This window comes from Chiloscyllium punctatum, chromosome 21 (genome assembly GCF_047496795.1).
Source record: "Chiloscyllium punctatum isolate Juve2018m chromosome 21, sChiPun1.3, whole genome shotgun sequence".
In the NCBI taxonomy this organism is placed as follows: Eukaryota; Metazoa; Chordata; class Chondrichthyes; order Orectolobiformes; family Hemiscylliidae; genus Chiloscyllium; species Chiloscyllium punctatum.
Window position 1 is genome coordinate 72957744 of NC_092759.1, and position 20197 is coordinate 72977940.

Here is a 20197-nt window from a genome sequence, read left to right on the forward strand (position 1 = left end):
TCTTCAAAGGGTCATTGTGGACTCAGTGGGCTGAACGGCCTGATTCTGTTCTGTCAAGATTTTATGATATCACATATCAGCTATAAGACCATCGGTTTGACCAACGTACACAATGGCTTTTGCACAGACAGCTGGCTACTCTGACAAGCATAACCAGCTGTTAAAATTAGGTTTGTAATTTATTGCATAAGCTTCTTTTCTTTCCATTCAAGTGGATGATTTGGGGGAAGTGTCACATACTCCTGGCTAAAACACAGATAGACAGCCAAGGTTTATTGGCCAAGAAACTCTCCCAAATCACAAAACCCACACACCAGGCACAGCGCAAACACAGCATATGTAAAAGGCAACAGTAATTCTGGACAGACGTATCTACCAAACAAATGAGGGCCCAGACAGGAAGGCACCGGGTCCTGCTACACAAAGAAACTAACAGCAACAAACCATCCAAATGATTGGCAATGCATCAAACTATTAACGGATTCTCCTAATTGGCCACAACGATAGAAAGTTCCTGAAAACCAGGAGCATGGGAGAGAGGGAATGTGAAAAACCATCGAGAGAGAGTTGAAACCAACTGGAATAACGAGTGTCACCCCTTCAGTCTGTCCATGTTTTAACTCCTGTTTGTCTCAGTCTGACTTCCCCTTCTCTCCCTCTCTCTGTCCTCTTTCCCTCTGCCCTTCTGTCTCTCTCTATGTCTGTCTTTCTCTCACTCTCTCCCTTTCCCTGTCTCTCTCTGCCCATCTTTTTCCTATCCCCCTTCTCCATCCCCACTCTCTCGATCTGTCTCTCTCCTTTTCTCACCCTCCCTTTCTGATATTCACTATTTCAGACCTGAACGATCTCACGCAATTTTGAACCTCCTCAAAAATACAATGCCCCTATTTTCTCTCTCCTCCCAAATATCCCCTTCCCCAAATATCTTCCCTCCCAAATAATTGCCCCAACAAATATTTCACTGCCCCCAACATTGCTGTGAGCCCCACTCCCTGGGGCAGAGGGAAATGAGTGAAAAAGTGTGGAGCTGGAAAAGCCCAGCAGGTCAGGCCTGAACCATCGACTCTCCTGGCTGACCTGCTGTGCTTCCCCAGCTCCACACTTTGTAACTCTGACTCTCCAGCATCTGCAGTCCTCACTTTCTCACACAGGTAAATGAGTCTGGATTGACTGACTGGCCTGTGGCTGTTTTAATGCACAGCAATTTCCCATTGCCAGAATTACAGGTTTGCATCACAGATGGAGTATTGTCTGTCCATTCTCCCCCCTCCCCCATTAAATGATCCTGGTCCTGTTCAGGATCCTCAGGATTGGCCCCTGAATGGCCTCACTGGCTATCCTTTCTGTGGAGACCTCTTCTCTGTCCTGTCTCAGAATTTGCATACATGCTATCCCTCCCTCAATTTCTCTCTCTCTCTCTCTGACAACAGACCCTCCTTTCTCCACCAACCCCAAAACCCCATCAAACACTCCTCCTGTCTCTGGCTGTCCCACTCCCTCCCTGTCTCCCACTCTCCCCCTTCCCATGTAGACCCACAGCTCCTGGGCTGGAGGACATGGTGCAGAGACTAACACAGCAAGATCGCACTCTGCAACCATTCTCTAGCCACACACACTGTCCTTCTCCTTCTATATGTGTCCTTCTCCTTCTCCCTGTCTCCCTCACTCTGTCCTTCTCTCACTCTCTCCGTCTCCCCGTCTCTCATTGCCCACCTCTCTCTCCTCACTTTCTCCATCCCCACTCTCTTCATGTCTCTTTCTCTCTTTTCTGTAACCCTCCCCTTCTCTTTTGCTTGATTTCAGACTCAATGAGGAAAGTAATTTATGTCCCTTACACTCACCCCCTCCCCACAGTGGGGGTAAAACCCGGAAGAGACTAGGAAAAGGTTGATCCCCCTGCATTAACTGTACTGTATCCAGCAACAAAGAGACAAACTCTTCTCAATGTACCTTCCCCAGTCACTGGGACAGAGCAGAGGGGTCCAGGGAGAAAGAGGAAGAGAAAGTACAAGAGATAAAGAGAGATGAACAGACAGACAGTGAAAGGGAGGGAGAGAACAAGAGAAAGACAGGCAGACAGAGGGAGGGAGAGAAAGTGAGAAGAACTGAAAGAGAGCAGGAGAGAGGCAGAGAGAGAAAGGGGAGAGAGAGAGAGAGAGAGAGAGAGAGAGTAAAACCCCAGGAAGAGAAATACAATGTCAGACAGATATGTCAGACAGAAAAAGGGAAGGCGAAGACATGGAGAGAAGGCCAGATAGACAGCAAGAGAGAAAAACCAGGGAGAGATATAGGACAGAGTGAGAGAGAGGAGTTGCAGCAGCAGAGTGATAGAGCTGAGAGAGTATTTGGCGGTGGTGGGGAGTCTGCTGCGATGTAGCGAGAATGATGTACAGAAGAGAATAGCAAGATCCCACAGAGCTGAGAGAAAGTTGCAGAGAGAGATGATCAAGGTGTTGGTTTTGTAAAAGATTGAATGATTCAGCATTCCTGAAAAACATGGTACGGTGACAAAGTGGCAGAGTGTTGAAGGAAGGGAATCAAGAGGGAAATGTCAACAGGGCAGAGATCTGAAGTATGTTGAGAGATAGGAATTGAAGGAAAGATGTGGGAGAGAGAACTGGGAACACAGAAATAGACATGAGAGGTCTCATGGGAGTGGGAAGCAGTGAGATCGGTGGGATCAGACTGTGCAGCTGCATTAGCATTTTGCGCTTTTGTCTCTCCTTAGTATAGAGCTCGCCCCTTGTGGTAAATTTCCCAGAAAGAGCCTGAATTCGTGTGTTTGTGTGCATGTGCGTGTCTGTGTGTGCGTGTGCGCCTGTGTATTGACGTGTGTGTGTGTGTTCACTCTCTCTGGTTCCAGCTCCTGTCTGATGATTCCTTATAGCAGAATAATTTGATTCTCTGTCTTTGTACTGTCTGGGTTTCAGCTCCCAAATCAAATGCTAAATCATTCACGATCCTATTGAATAGTAGAGCTGCACTCTTCCGTGAGTCTCGGAGGGAACCAGCCTGATTTGGATTGGAGTTGCAGCCTCTCAGTGAGAAGTGAAATCTCCTCGAGGTTCCTCTCAGTGTCTCACTGTAAGGTGGAGCAGGCCAGTCACGGAGAAGCAAACAGCAGGCCAGGTCTGCCCTGTCCTCCAGCTCCATTTCAGAAGGTCACATGGGAGGGGCTTGTTTCCTTCATCAGCTTCCCGTGCTCTCCCTTCTGGGTTAGAGTGGGGGCCGAATAGCCTTGCTCCTGGCTCTTATTGAGGTGCAGACTGGCTATGATTGTGTTATACAGGACATGCCCCTGGAGTGAAGTCAGTTAGCTCAGTTGGCTGGACAGTTGGTTTATAATGCAGAGTAAAACCAATAGCGTGTGTTCAATTCCCACAACAGCTGGGGTTACCCTGAAGGACTCTTCTTCCCAACCTCTCCCCTCAGCTGGGGCATAGTGACCCTCTGATTAAAACACCACCAGACACCACTCTGTAATGAGGAGCTGTCCCATGCTCTGGTAAGATCGTGGTGACATTACATTGGTTTGTACCTGGAGCACTGTGTGCAGGACTAGTCACTGCATTACCAGAGAGATGTTAGTATGTGGGGAAGGTTTACTGGATGAATCCCCACTGGAATGAACAGCACTCTCTTTCCCCCAGTTAATTCACTCTTGCAGCCTTTGTGTCTTTGGAGACACAAGGACCATTTCACCTGAAACAGCAGCTGGATTTATATTCATGAGCACCCAATAAGATTGGCTAGTTTACATGCACACACACACTCTCTCAAACACACACAGACACACTCTCACGCACACATACACAAAGGACCCCGCCACACATAGGCTCTCTCACACACACAGGCACACGCTCCCTCAAACACAAACACAGACACACTCTCACACACAGATACACACACAAGCACACAGTATATCTCTCACATACATACACACACAGACATACGCTCCCTCAAATACACACACGGACACACTCTCTCACACATGCACGCAGACACACTCTCTCACACACAGACACACTCTCTCACACAGACACACTTTCTCTCTCACACACACAGACACTCTCTCTCACGCACACACAGACACACACTCTCTCTCACAGACACACTCTGTGTCACACACACATACACAAACTCTCTCTCATTTACACACACACTCTCGCACACACACTCTCATTCTCTCACACACCCACTCACTCTCACGCACACAAACAATCTCTCTCTCACACAAATACACACAGACAGACACACAGACATAGGATCCCTCAAACACACACAGATACACACTCTCTCTCACACACATACACACGCAGACACACGCACCCTCAAACACACACACACTCACACACACACATAAACGCACAGTTACTTTCTCTCACACACGCAGACACACGCAGACACACGCTCCCTCAAACACACATAGACACACTCTCTGTCTCACACACACACATGGACACACATTCTCTCTCACACTCACACACTGACACACACTGTCACACAGACGGTCTCTCTCACACACACGTAAACACACAGTTACACACTCTCTCTCGCACACATACACACGCAGACACACTCTCTCTCTCACACACACGGACACCCACAATCTCTCTCACACACACTGACACACACACTTTCTCTCACACACAGACACACATCAAATTATACAGCTGGGATTTTGTTTTTTGTTGTTGCTAAGGAAAGGCACAATGTACAACAGCAGTAATGATGCATTTGCATATAGCACCTTATCATCTATTCCAGAGAATGTTCAAGGAAATCACACATGGTCCTTTTTGGTGTTCATTTGGCATTATTGCATATTTTAGCACAGGGAGGGAGAAAAATGTTACCTGCCTCAGAATCAGCAGCCTGGTGCCCCCACCCCCACTCTCATTTTGTTCCGCCTGACAAGAGAAACAAATCCCGCGGCATCTTTACCAATCGTGGGGATTTTCTGATGAAAGTTTCTTTGGCATCTTTCCACTATCTGACGCAAAGTGAATTGAACCAAATCCAACTGTTCCGGGGAGATAGCCTATTACCAGCAGCTTGTGTGAGCGGAAGAACTTCAGAGAACAGAATAACATTTGGGACATTCTGTCATCTTTCCATTTTTTAAGATTTCAGACATTATGAAACTCTGGAAAGTTTTCATTTTTTTCTGTTTTGTCTTAAAATGTGTGTTTTCATGTGTGCATGCAGCGGCACGTTTGTGTGTTTGTGGAATTTTTTCTAGAAGATGAGCCAGGCTGACACTAATATTATTGACCTTATCACTAAACTTTGATATTTGTTGTAACCAGTGGAGGAGTGTGACTGCTAAAGGAATCAGTGACCCTGTAACATTGGTTGGAACACGAATGAGAAATTCTGAAAGAGCTGTGCAAGTGGGAATTCCCTTTCACAGGAGTTTGTCATGTCTAGGTATTTGCATTGAACAGAGAATTGAATGAAGGAAAATGATGCATACAGAAAAGTGCGCTTACGACTACAACTAGATCAGCCACGAACTTAGTGCCTGGTACAGCAGTGGCAAAATGGCTAATAACCCACTCCTGCTCCACACTCAAATGTTCCAATGTTCTATTCAGCCTCGCACAGGAGCAGATGGTGGCCACTTGCTCCAAATACCTGGTCCACGTAACATAGGATTTCATTCAATCCCTCCAGACTGACACACACAGTTTGGTGTGGGTTGGAAAATGTTATTGGGAAATACAAGCCGGGTTCGAAAGACACCTCTGTCTCTTTACAGAGTGTTTCTGCTCTGCAACTTGTGGTTCGTTTGTTGGTCATGTATTGGACCCAGATTCACTGTGAATACAGCTCACCGACATAACTCAGAGATGAGACACAAAATACTTTGCTCTCTCAGACCGAAACATTCAGGAAAATTACAACCGTTAACTTTCCAGTTACGGGCTATGAGAACATAAGGAACAGGATGAGGGAATTCGACCAGTCAATCTTGCTGTGCCATTGTATACCATCATGGCTGATCCACTGTCCGCATCAACTCCATTCAATTCCCAATTCTTCACACCCTTCTAGTCAATGATAGTGGGCAAAAACCAATCTACTTCCTCTGTAAATCCGTTCAGTTATCTAACTCCCCGAACTCTCTCATCCAGATAGTTCCTGACATTCACTACCCTCTGTGAGAAGAAGACACTCATCACACAGGCACAATAACCTATTGATATGTTCAAAAGAAGTGAATACAGGAGCCCAGCTATGAGTGACACACCCTGGTAACAAGGCTGGAGTTGTCTCAGGATGGTATCAAGGAACGCTGACTCAATTACGTTTAATGGGAATCAACCACAATATCTCCTCTGGTTTGGGCCGTCCATAGCACAAAGAAAAATGTTCGTAGTTTGTGGACATCAAGCCTTTCACTCCCAGGACATCCCTTCAGGAGTTCTTTACGATACCTTCCTTAACACAAACATCTCCAGCTGCTGCGTCAATGTCTTTCCACCACCACAAGATCAGAAGTTGTGATGGTCACTGAAGATCAGACAATTTTCAGAACATTTTGTCTCCTGTCAGCTCCTGAACCAGTCTGTATCCATGAGCAGCAAGACCCAGACAACATTCAAGGTTGTGCTATTAAAGTGCCGGTAACGCTAGACACTGTACATTTCCACTGTTAAAAGAGGAACACATTCATAATCTCATGCTGGTTGCACATGGATATGAGGAAGTATTTCAGGCCATCGAAACGAATGAACAAGAAGAGGGACAAATCCTTAAAACTTCTGCTTGTTTCACAGGAAAAGATGCAGTCTGTTCAGTGCATCTAACTGTTAAACAGGAACGTGCAAAGTCCAATCAGACCCTTGTACGTGTTCCAACGTATTTGCAACCAGGACGAGAACATTCAGCCCCTCAAGGGCTTATGCAGGAACAGGAGGATGTCATTGATGCTCCAACGTGACAAACCAATGGAGCAGAGACTACACTCAGAGACGACTCCATGATGTTCCTCGTGGCCCCATTGCATGTGGACCGTGTGCTATTTTAACATGGTTTCCTGGTAGTGAGGAGAGAAGCCAATTATTTTGTGCCAAGTCTCAAGGTGACATCTTCCACCTCCGAGAACACAGACCCATGTTCTCCATCGAGGAGGGAAGCTCTTGGGAATAGTTAACTGTTTTATTGTGAAGGTATTGTGGCTGCGATCGGGATTGTGGATAACATGACGTTCAGTGCAGAATCACACATACCGAATGCATTATATTAATGTCAGGAGACTGCATGCAAACCCTGAACCTGTCTCTGTCAATCGACACGGAGAGTGGGGCTGAAGTAAGGGAAACGTTCTCAGAGGCACTTAAACAATCGAGAATTAATGCCCAAGTAAAAAACCGAACAATGGAATTTATCACGTTCTTACTGTCCGTTTAGAACATAATGAGTGATTGTCCATTCCTCTCAAGTTTCAATGCAATCACCTCTTATTCTATCAAAGCGCTAGAGATTAATCTTCACTCACTCCTCATGGTACCATGATCCCAGTGATTAGTCTGTTGATACTATTTCACACTCTCTCTGTGACAAGGAGATAATTCCTTATAAAGGAGAGAAAATCTGTCCACAATACCCTAAATACTGCCTCAACAACACTCTCAGGGATGATCATAATAATTCCCTTCCCTCACTTTGCCGTCTCTGTTTCTTTCCTGTGGTGTGAAAAAGCCATTCATTCCCTATGCCGAGACTGACGTGACATTTACAAGTTCCTTACGTCTGTATATCAACACCAATAAAGCCAACACCAGAGATGGAGATGAACATCACTCTTGTGGAGAACTTCAAAGGTATAGAATACACCGAAAACAAGGAATGGTCACCTACCCCAATGGAAATGAGCTGTGGGAGTATGGTAAACAGGCAGAGGGGAGGAGCTATCTTTCCTTTGTTCTTCCCTCACGGGATGTGTGCAGCCCTGGTCAGACCAGCATGTTATACCGATCTGAAACTGAGTGGCTGGTTCAGCTGTTCCACAGGACAGTAAAGAGTAAACTACATTGCTGTGGGATTGCAGTCACATGGAGACCTGTCCAGGCAAGGATGACCCATTGCCTTCTCAAAAGGACATGAGGCAAGCAGATGGGCTTTTTCTCACTAATGATAATGGGTTCATTATAATTATATTAAATTCCTTCATTAGATATTAATGCATTATTATTCGATGGCAGTAGATTATGAGTCAATGAATTGAGCACGATACACTGTCTTATATCTGACAGATTCTGTGCAGAGAACAAGTTAAACATCTCCAGTGCAATTATTTTGTAACGGCAACGAATTTGAAGAGACTTGAATAAACAGCTGTATCGGATTTAACAAAAGCACAAACGACAGTTCATTCAGGAATTGCACTGAGGCTAATTAGGAGACTGGGATATCATAATGGTATGGTGGTATTGGACAGGATTGGCGGGTGGGGAGGATGTGGAAATGTAAATCTGTGCAGGACAGAAAGGATTATTGAGTTTGAGAACAGTCTGGTTCCTTCTCGCATATCAGTGAGTAATTTGTAATTACTAATTTGCTTTATATAATTTACAAGGAAATAATTTTTTGATTGGAAGTGAAGACATTGATTTCCATTTTCTAAACTTAACATATCCTGACCAAAAATTAAGGTTAACCCAGTTTTACAGTCAAAGAGAATGACTTAGTAGGAACCCCAACTATAGCGAGGATGGGATTATAACCACCTCAAAAAATGCAAAGGATATCCTGGATACGCCATGCTAATGATATCCAAGGTTGAGAAAGGAAGTAAAGACCCAAGGATAAACTCCTGTTCATTGTTGAAACATCCCAGTCTAATGGTCTCAGATTCTGATCCATTGTTGGAACATTCGAGTCTAGTGTTCTCAGATTCGGATCCATTGTTGGAACATTCGAGTCTAATGTTCCCAGTTTCTGATCTCTCCACGCCTTCTCTCTGGAGGTGCTGATCCTTGTTAGTGCTGTCGGTGCTGCTCCCTCTCACACTATGGCATAACACATTGTCAGAGCCCATTTATCATTTATCGATGGAAACCTCCACTGGGATAATTAGAATCCACAGAGATTGACAATAATCAGAGTCAGTGAACAAATAGCTCCAGTTAACCCATTTCAATTCAATGTTCGTTTTATTAAGATTCTAAATAACGTTTAAAATTCACACATTCAGCATGGGAAATGTGGGAGTGACTGAGGGAAAGGATTTTGGAGATCACAGATTTCTTGTGTGTAAGAATTTAATCTGCCTTTGATATGGGAGTAATGACAGAGGACTGTTGGAACATAAACTAGTTTCTCCATGTATAAATGGAAACGTACAGCCTGAAATTATTGATCAGTGATTATAATGTTGAGTGAACTTTTATAGTCCATAATCTGGTTGGAAAAGGTGCTCAAGACAACATGTATTATAACAGGCAAACTGCATGGATATGTTCACAGAGAATTGTACATGATAAATATAATTCAGATTGTTATTCGAAGATCAGACGGGGCAAGTGAGGCTGATGCTGTTGATGTTATTGATGTCAATGAACTATGATGAAGTATCGTTTATTGGAATTCAATTACTATGTGATTATGACATTGTGGAGGGAGCAGAAATCAGAGAGATTTGGAGGAAATTGCTGATAAGACTGAAGGGAGCGATAATGATATTGACAGTCATCTGTATTGGAACGTGTCTCTTTATAAATTATAAGGTCAGATTTAGGACGCGTCTACAGTGAGGGATGAGGACAGCCAACATTTACCATAAGACAAGAAGGCATAGGAGCAGAAATTTGGCCTTTCAGCCCATTGAATCTGCTCCGCCATTTGATCATAGCTTTAAGCTTCTCAATACCATTCTCCCGCTTTCTCCACATAACCCTTGATCCCCTTGATAATCAAGAACCTATCGATCTCAGACTTAAATATACTTAATGACCATTTATCTACAGCTTCTGTGGCCTTCAATTCCACAGATTCCCCACTCCCTGGCTGAAGAAGTTTCTCCTTATCTCTGTTCCAAAAGGTCTTCGCTTTATGCTGGGCCCTTCGGTCCGAGTCTCTCCTATCAATAGAAACATTTTTCCAACATCCTCTCCGTCAATGTCATTAAGTATTTCGTAAGTTTCGATTAGATCCCCACATATACTTCTAAACTCCATCAAATATTGACCCAGAGTCCTCAAATGTTCCACATATGTTAAGCTTTTCATTCCTGGAACCATTCTTATGAATCTTCTCTGAACATCCTCCGGTGCCAGTGCCTTCTTCCTGAGATAATAACTGAGGCCCATAACTGCACACAATACTGTAAATGTCGTCTGACCGGACCCTTATACAGCCTCAGAAGTATATCCCTGCTTTTATATTCAAACCCTTTTGAAATGAATGGCATAATTGCATTTGCCTTCCTAACTACAGACAAAGTGCAAGTCTACCCTGGGAAACTCCTGGACTAGAACTTCCAAGTCTCTTTGCACTTCAGACTTCTGATTTTACTATTAATATTGAAAATAGTCCCTGCCTCTTGTCTTTCTGGCAAAGAGCACGACCACACACTTTCGCGCACTGTACTCTATCGGGCAGTTCTTTATCCAATCTGCCAACCTGCCCACATCTTTCTGCAGGCGAAGGAGAGGACTGCAGATGCTAGAGATTACAGTCCAAAAGTGTGGTTCTGGAATATCACAGCCGGTCAGGCAGCATCAGAGGAGCAAGAGGTGCGATATTGCAGGCCTAAGCTCTTTGACAGGAGCGAGGGGGATGGGCGGAAGGGGGCTGAAAGATAAATAGGAGAAGGTGAGGCTGGTAGCGTGGAAGGCGATAGTTAGACAAAGGTGGACTGTGATCATTAAGGTCAGAGAAGGTGGACACATTGGACAGTTCAAAGGGGCAGTGCGAAGTTAGAGTGTTAGATCTGAGATAAATTTGCGGGAAGGTGAAATGAGCAACCTGGTGAAATTGACATTGATACCGTGTGGGTGGACGGTCCTAAGGTGGAGGATGAGATGTTGTTCCTCCAGGTGTTGGGTGACTTGAGTTTGGCAGTGGAGCAGCCCCAGGACTGGCATGTCCTTGGCGGATTGGGAGGTAAAGTTGAAGTGTTTGGCCATAGGGTGCTGGGGTCATTGTGTGTATGTGTATGTGTGTGTGTGTGTGTGTCTGAGTGTGTCAGAGTTGTTCCCTGAAACGTTCCAAAAGTTGGCATCCTGTCTCCTCGATGTACAGGAGACAGGGAACAATATACACAGTGCAAGGTCTAAGGGGTGTGGAAAGATCCTTTGGGACTTTGGATGGAGGTGAGGGGGTAGGTGTAGCCACGCATTGTTGAGGACAATGTGGGGTCTATCCTTGCTCTGGTAGGAAGGGTGGGGTTCAAGTACAGAGGTGTGGAAAGTTGGGGAGATTTAGTGGAGCACCTTTCTGCAAGCTCTCCACCTCTTCAATGCTATCCGACCCTCTTCGTATCTTTATACTGTCTGAAGTGCAGGTTCTGGGTGTTATGGTGGCTTAGTGGTTAGTACGGCGGCTTCACAGTACTACAACAGTCTGGCGTCTACCCATTCTCCCCATATCTGCATGGATTCCCTGTGGGTGTTCTGGTTTCCTCCTGCAGCCCAAACAGGTGTAGATTAGGTAAAATGGGTATGCTAAATTGCCCATACATTAGGTTATTAGTCAGCGGCGAATGGGTCTGGTTGGGTTACTCTGTGTAGGGTTGGTGTGGACTTATTTTGCCAAAATGTCTGTTCCCACACTCGAGTGATTATAAAACTAAAAGTTAGCCTAAGTGCCCTCAGTTCCTTCATCTAAATCGTTAACTGTATAACGTGAAATTTGGTGATCCCAACACCGAATCTTGTGGAACAATGTTTGTCACTGACTACCATCGTGCGAAGGCACATTTTATCCTTACCCTCTGCTAGCTTCTATCGATGTTAGCACTTTGCCTCTGACACCATGGATCCCCTTTCTCAATAATCTCCAGTGTAGCAATTTGTCAAAGGACGTCTTGAGGTGCAGGCAGATAATTAGATATAGATTACTTACAGTGTGGAAACAGGCCTTTCGGCCCAACAAGTCCACAATGACCCGCCAAAGCGCAACTCACCCATACATTTACCCCTTCACCTAACACTCGGGGCAATTTCGCATGGCAAATTGATCTGACCTGCACATCTTTGGACTATGGAAGGAAATCCATGCAGACACGGGGAGAATGTGCAAACTCCACACAGTCAGACGCCTGAGGCGGGTATTGAACCGGAACTGAGGTAAAACTCTGCGAGGCAGCAGTGCTAAACACTGTGCCACCGTGCCGCCCACAAGCAGCCATTGGTTCTCCTAATCTGCACAGTACCTCCACAAAACATTCTCGCGGGTTTGTCAGGCATGACCGCCCCTTGATGAAACTATGCTAACTTTGCCCTATTTTACCATCTACATCCAAATATTCAGAAATGGCACCCTTTACGTCTGAGGTTAGGTTAATCAGTCTGTAATTTTCTGTCTTCTGCCTTAATCCCTTGTAAAACGGGGTGTCACGTTAGCGATTTTCCAGTCCACTTTGCCCTTTCCTGATTCGTCATTCCTGCAAGATCACAACTAACACTTGCACGACATCTTCAGCTATCTTCCTTACAAGACTGGGGTGTAGTCCATCTGGTCCAGATGATTTATCTAGATTCTGGCCATTCAGGTTTCTAACACGTTCTCTTTGGTGATGACCACCATACTCCGTTCTTCCCCTCATTCTGTTGAATTTTTGGGAAATTAATCGGACTCTTCCACCGTGAAGACTGATGCAAACTTCCTCAGCCATTCCTTTGTTCCCAACCACCTCTCTGGCATCATTTCCTATATCTAATTTTGCCTCTCTTTTGCACTTTATATATCTAAGTGGCTAGTTTACCCCCTTCTTTAATTTTCTCCCTCCTTATACATTTTTGTTGCCCTCTGTTGGTCTTTGTAAGCTTCCCAATCCTTTGGTTTCACACTGTTCATCACCACATTCTATACTTCTCTCTTTTGCTTTGATCCTATCCATGACTTCCCTCGTCAGCCATGTTTGCCTCATCCGCTCGTACCATGCCTCTTTCTCCTTGCAATGAATCTCTGCTGTGTTTCCTAAATTGCTCCTGCCATTGCTGTTCTACTTTTTCTTGCTAGGTTACTCTCCCAGTCAATTCTACCCAGCTTCTCCCTTATGCCTCTGCAGTTGCCTTTATTCAGTTGAAATACTGTTGCCTCTGATTTTATCTTCTGTCTCTCAAATTGCAGAATAACTTCAACCATGCTATGATCGCTGCTTCCGACGGCTACCTACAACTTAAACTCACTTATCTAGTCTGCCTCTTTGCACAACACAAAAACCAGTATGCCTGTTCCCCACGTGGATTGCACAACATTAAAAAAAATCTTGTAGACATTCCATGAATTGCTTTTCTTACAATCCACTGCCAAACTGATTTTCCCAGTCCTCCTGCATCTTGAAATCCCCCATGATCAATGTAACCTTGTCTTTTCTACACATCTCTTCTATCTCTTAATGTATCTGATTGCCCAGTTCCTCGGCACTGTTTGGAGGCCTGTGTAAAACTCCAATTGTGGTTGCTTTAACATTGTGCTTCCTCAGTTTTACCAATGCAGAGTCTACACCATCTGACTCTATGTTATTTCTTGCTATTGATGTAATTTAATTTCGTACTAATAAGGCAACACCACATCGTCTGCCCACCTGCATATTTTTTGGATAGGGTGCATATCCTTGAACAGTTAGCTCCCAATCCTGATCCCCTTGCAGCCATGTCTCCGTGATCTGCATCACGTCATACCTGCCAATTTCGATCTGGGTCACGAATTAATTACCTTATTCCTTATACTACATGCATTCAGACATAACATTGTCAGTCCTGTATTAACCATCCCTCTTCTCATTGTCATTCGTTTTCCAGTGTACTTGAAGTTTGTTTGTTAACCATACTCTATCCTACTTATGTGTGAGTTGGAGATTTTAATAATCTATCCTGAATTCTGCACTCTTCCCTCCTCTTTTAATTCAGGTTTCTAATTACCCCTATAACTGATTCCCGTTCCGCTATCCCCACCACCATTCCTATTCCATTTACATCCCTGTCTACCGCCCTAGTTATGCAATTCAATCAGACTCTTGTCCCAGCATGGATCTGCTGTCCCATTGGAACAGGTCCTTTCTTCCCAAGTAATGAAATGTGTTTATTCAACACAAAATACAGGGAAAAAATGATTTTCTGGACACACCAAAATACGAAATGTACAAAGAGATAGGATTGTTAAAATACACTCATGATATTGAGCTATATGAATTGAAATGTGGATTACTAAACCATGGAAGTGGGGTGCAAACCTTTTCAGTCATTACATGACCCACAGCTAACATGCTGATTTCCCCTCTGACAGTGATCCACCTCACTGATATTCTCTGGCCCAGTCTCTCGCATAGTGTATCAGGAAGCTATCGATTTCTGCTACTATTGGTACAGTCTATTTAAATTAATCCACCTTCTCTCTGGAGCCGGTAAATTGGTCTCTTAGATTCTGTTTAGCTGTCAGCCAATCAACACTGTGATATTATAGGAGATAAATGAGCTAGGATCACAACCAATATCAGCATGGTGCTCACAGGGTATGGCTCTCAGACAAAGAGCTTGCGGTTCAGGGGAATTTTATAATAAAACTTCCATCTTTTGTCTATTTCTCCTCATGTTGCCTCCTGATCTATCTAATTTCATCGCCGTTTCACACCCCTTCATTTCTCACTCAGTCACTCCGTTTTCTCTCCTCTCTGTTTATATCCCATCACATTATTTCTTTCTGCTTCATTCTCTCTCTCTCTCTCTCTCTGGATCTCCAATAACTCTCTCTGCTTTCAGATAGTGTAGTTGGAGAGCTCGTTGGTGCACGAAGAAATGAATGGCTTCCGTCTGTGCTTTATTAATTCTGAGGTTCTCTGACCCACAATAAAAAAAACGTTAGGTGCCTGGAGAGACAAGCTGATTCAGTGAAGAACACAGAGCACAATCATCCATTATCTCTTGCTGTTCTCTTATATACAGCGACCTCGAAATATCTGTTAAAACAAAATAGATTGAAATTCGAGCAGTCGGAAAGACGTTTGCCAGATGATATTGCAATCAGGATTTAATAAACAGTTGCCACACGCAAAATGTGAATTTTCCTGACAGCTGCTGCTCCCAATTATCACTCCTTAGCTCCTTCCTGATATTGATGTAACTTGCCTTCCCCCAGTTCCATAGCTTCTCAAAAGGTCCTGACTTATCCATGATCTTAGCTAACTTAAAACGGAAGGTATTTCCAAAATGTTTCCAAAATGCTGTCCCCTGAAATGTCTGTCGCCTGTCCAGGCTCATTAGCCAATACGAGGTCGAGTATTGCCCTTCCTGTAGAGAACTATCCACATACCGTTTCAAGTAACCCGCTTGGATGCACCAAACAAATTGTGTCCCATCTAAGCCACTTACTCTACGGAGTCCCAGTCAATATTGATGATGTTGAATCACTCACTATGACAACTCTGTTTTTATTACGCCTTTCCATAACTGGGCACACAATTGTTGGCAAAGTCTAGGTGGCTGTTGAAACGAATATAGCATAATCCGAAGACAATAATTGCATCAATCTTATTTTTGTGCTGTGCTCATATTGCCTCAGCGGATGATCCCCCAGTACGTCCTCTCTGAGTGCAAATGCAGCATTATCACTGATTATTAATACAACTCCTCCGCTTATTTTAACTTCCTCTCTATCTCGCCTAACAAAACAAAATCCTGGAACATTGAACGCCCAATCCTGACCCTCTCCAAACTAAGTGTCTGTAATGGCTGCAACATCATGGTCCCATGTCTAGATTCAGGCTGTAAGCTCATTTGCCTTACCCATAATAATCATTGCGTTGACATAAACACACTTTTGCCCAATGCCATTAGATCCTGACCTGATAGTTGGTTTGAGTTTCCCTGATGTAAATTCTTCTCTTCTAGTCTTCGCTAATAAGGAAAACAGACGATATTTAAACAGACAATTCCAGTTTCCTCCCTTGTCCCTTCAATACTTACATTGAATCACACACTCTGTCCAATTCCAGTAATGAGCTGGATAATTATTTTACATTAAACAACTGTCTCCAGCCACTCACTGTTTATTCTACAACTCTCTCTGGACCAATGGATTGACATCTCCCTTGTCCCACTCTGAAATAAATTTCTATAATGTTAACATAGCAGTTATATATCCTCACCCAAGCTCCAAGTTCATCTGTCTTGCCTGTCATACTCCTCATATTATAATCAGCACACTTCAGACTGCCAGGCCCAGTGTGTTTAGTAACCTCTTCTGTTTGTTGTTGGTCTTAGCTGTACTGGGATTAGTCACCAGCCCCGCCTCAGTCGTGTACATGTGGACATACTGCTCTGGTTCCCTCTGTGCCCCCTCCCCCCAAAGGCCACACTAGTTTAAACCCTCCTGAGTGAAAACAGCAAACCTGCCTGCTAGGAGATTGCTGCCAGTTCAGGTCTATCCTGTCCTTCTTGTGCATATCTTATATACTTGGGAATCCCAATGATCCACATATTGGAAGTGCTGCCTCCTTTGCCCATCTATTTAACTGTACTGCCCTCCTATTCCTAACCTCATTGGCACATGGAATAGACTTGTCACACCAAAATTTACATATAATTTCAGCGTAACTCTGGAAAGACTTTATTTCTTTAAATGGACAGACTTGACAATAAATACTTAAGAAGGAGAAAATGAGGAGTGCAGATGCTTGGGATAAGACCTTAAAAATGTGTTGCTGGAAAAGCGCAGGAGGTCAGGCAGCATCAAAGGAGCAGGAGAATCGACGATCCGGGCAGAAGTCCTTCTTCAGGAATGAAGAGGGTCTGCCAAGCAGGCTAACACAAAAGGTAGGGAGGAGGGACTTGGGGGAGGGGCGTTGGGAATGCGATAGGTGGAAGGAGGTTAAAGTGAGGGTGATAGGCCAGAGAGGGGGTGGGGGTGGAGAAGTCGGGAAGAAGATTGCAGGTCAAGAAGGCGGTGCTGAGTCTGAGGGATAGGACTGAGAAAAGGTGGGGCGAGGGGATATGAGGAAGCTGGAGAAATCTGCATTCATCCCGTGTGGTTGGAGGGTTCCTAGGCGGAAGATGAGGCGCTCTTCCTCCAGGCATCATGTTGCCATGGTCTGGCGATGGAGGAGGCCAAGGAGCTGCATGTCCTTGGCGGAGTGGGAGGGGGAGTTAAAGTGTTCAGCCACGGGTCGGTTGTGTTGGTTGGTGCGGGTGTCCCAGAGGTGTTCTCTGAAACGTTCTGCAAGTAGGCGGCCTGTCTCCCCAATGTTTAGGAGGCCACATCGGGTGCAGCGGATGCAGTAAATGATGTGTGTGGAGGTGCAGGTGAATTTCTGATGGATATTGAAGGATCCTTGTAGGGAGGTGAGCGGTCAGGTGTGGGCGCAAGTTTTGCATTTCTTGTGGTTGCAGGGGAAGTTGCTGAAGTGAAGGTTGGGTTGGTGGGAGGTGTGGATCTGACAAGGGAGTCACGGAGGGAGTGGTCTTTCCAGAACGCTGATAGGGGTGGGGAGGGAAATATATCCATGGTGGTGGGGTCTGTTTGGAGGTGGCGGAAATTACGAAGGATGATCCGACGTATCTGGAGGTTGGTGGGGTCGTAGGTGAGGACGAGTGACCCCACCAAACTCCAGACAGAACCCCGCTAGTCCTCACCTACCAGCCACCAACCTCCAGACAGAACCTCACTATTCCTCACCTACCACACTACCCAACCTCCAGATATATCTCCTCCTCCTTGGCCTCCTCCATCGCCAGACCATTTCAACACGACGCCTGCAGGAAGAGCGCCTCTTCTTCCACCTAGGAACCCTCCAACCACAAGGGACGAATGCAGATTTCTCCAGCTTTCTCATTTCTCCTCTCCTCATCTTATCTCAGTACCTACCCTTGGACTCAGCACCGCCTTCTTGACTTGCAATCTTCTTCCCGACCTCTCCGCCCCCACCCCCTCTCCGGCCTATCACCCTCACCTTAATATCCTTCTACCTATTGCATTCCCAACGCCCATCCCCCAATTACCTCCTCCCTTCCTTTTATCTTAGCCTGCTTGGCACACCCTCCTTATTCCTGAAGAAGGTTTTATGCCAGAAACGTCGATTCTCCTGCTCCTTTGATGCTGCCTGACCTGCTGCGCTTTTCCAGTAATAAATACTTAAGTATGAGTTCATTAACTGGGAAAGAGGAGTCTCTGATTCAGTCCAGTGATGACAGGATCTCATACTACCACCTCCACCAAACCTGCTTCACAACTAACTCCATTTTTGCCCGAGCAGCAAGGAGAGAAGGAGGAGGGAGCGAGGGATGCCTGGAAGATTAGGGATTAATTTATACTTGGGCAGTGGCTATAGTCGAGATACTACACGTGTATCTTCCTAACCCTCCTCTAACCGGAAGGAAAAGATCCTGTAAGGTAAGGCTTTTATTTCTTAAGTTTCTTTTTTTATTTATTTAAGTGCATTGTTTGCTTTTAGTTAGTTCATATAAAGCTAACCTTACAATGGCTGGGGGAACTCAGAGCCGTGGTATGTGACTTACTTGATGTGGGAGCTAAGGCACTTGTCTGACGTTGCCGACTCCTAAACTTGCAAGAAGTGGGTCTAGCTACAAGTGTTGTTAGACTGCATGACGGTGTTGGAGCTGCTGATGGACTCACTTTGGAGCATCCGTGATGCTGAGGAGTTAGTAGACAGCACGTTTAGTGAACTGGTCACATCACAGGTTAGGATTGCTCAGGGAGACAGTGAATGACTCCAGCTACCACAAGATGCAGAAACAACACATCAACCGACTCGCCATCGTTATTATATTTAGCTAGTGCTGAATTTGTTAATTGTTTTTTTTTTATTTTTAACTGTTTTTATATCTCTGCTTATATAACTTGTCGCCAAGAGATGAACAAAATTCAATTTAAGGCAGATTCCTATTTCGCAGAGTCCCAATTAGCCAATCAAATCACATCCTTTCTTTGTCAAACTTGCACATTACCTTCTGAAAGAATTCTGGCAGACTTGTCAGCGGACCTCTCTTTGACAAAGTCATGCTGAATCAGTCTTATTATACGACGCACCTCTTAGTACTGCATTACAAGGGCCCAGTTCTTCAACGAAATATCCCAGGCCGAGCCATATCCAGCTGCTTCATCAATATTCTTCCCTCCATTATAAGCTCAAAAGTAGGAATGTTCAATGACAAATGTGCAATTAATACCACCCATCACTCCTCAGTTGAAATTTAACATAACACTATCAATTAGAAATTGCGTTACTTTAGATTTTCTACTAGGCAATGAGAAAGTCTAATTAATAGCGTTATAATGTTGGACTCCGTGAGATCTGACTGTAGCACAGTTCATTCTGAAACTAGAGATTGAAATTTGAGCAATGGAAACTAAGAGGGTATGAGTGGCAAGTTGGCTGAGGTGGCAGTTTGGTGCCTTCGGCAAATCACAAAATGCTTTGCCGGTAGACAGGCAACAGCTAGTATTTGAAAAGATACATCATTTATCATAGATATACAATCTTCAAATACATAAAAATCTAATTGAAAAGATAAATCAGCCATGGCTAATGAGGCTGGTACAATTGTAACATTTAAAAGGCACCTGGATGGGTATATGAATAAAAAGGGTTTAGAGGGATATGGGCCGGTTGCTGGCAAATGCGACTAGATTAAATTGGGATATCTGGTTCGGCATGGACTAGTTGCACCGAAGGATCTGTTTCCGTGCTGTACATCTCTATGACTCTACTCTCCAGCCTCATTGTTAACACTAGGCTCGAAAACCCGATTAATGACCGATGTCAGGCCAACTGCCTTAGGATTTCTTGTCTGTTGCCTCCCTTCCTTCCTTGCACAGAAATTTTACATTCCGATTTTCCAGTTGTCTGGGACTCTCCCTGACGATAATTATTTCTGAAAATCCACCAGCAGTCCTCCACAATCTTCTCCTCTATATCCTTCAGAAAATTGGCTTGTTATCCTTCCAGTCTGTGTGAGTTATCCATCTTCAAACATTGCAGCTTCCACAGCAAATTCTCATCAGCACCGAC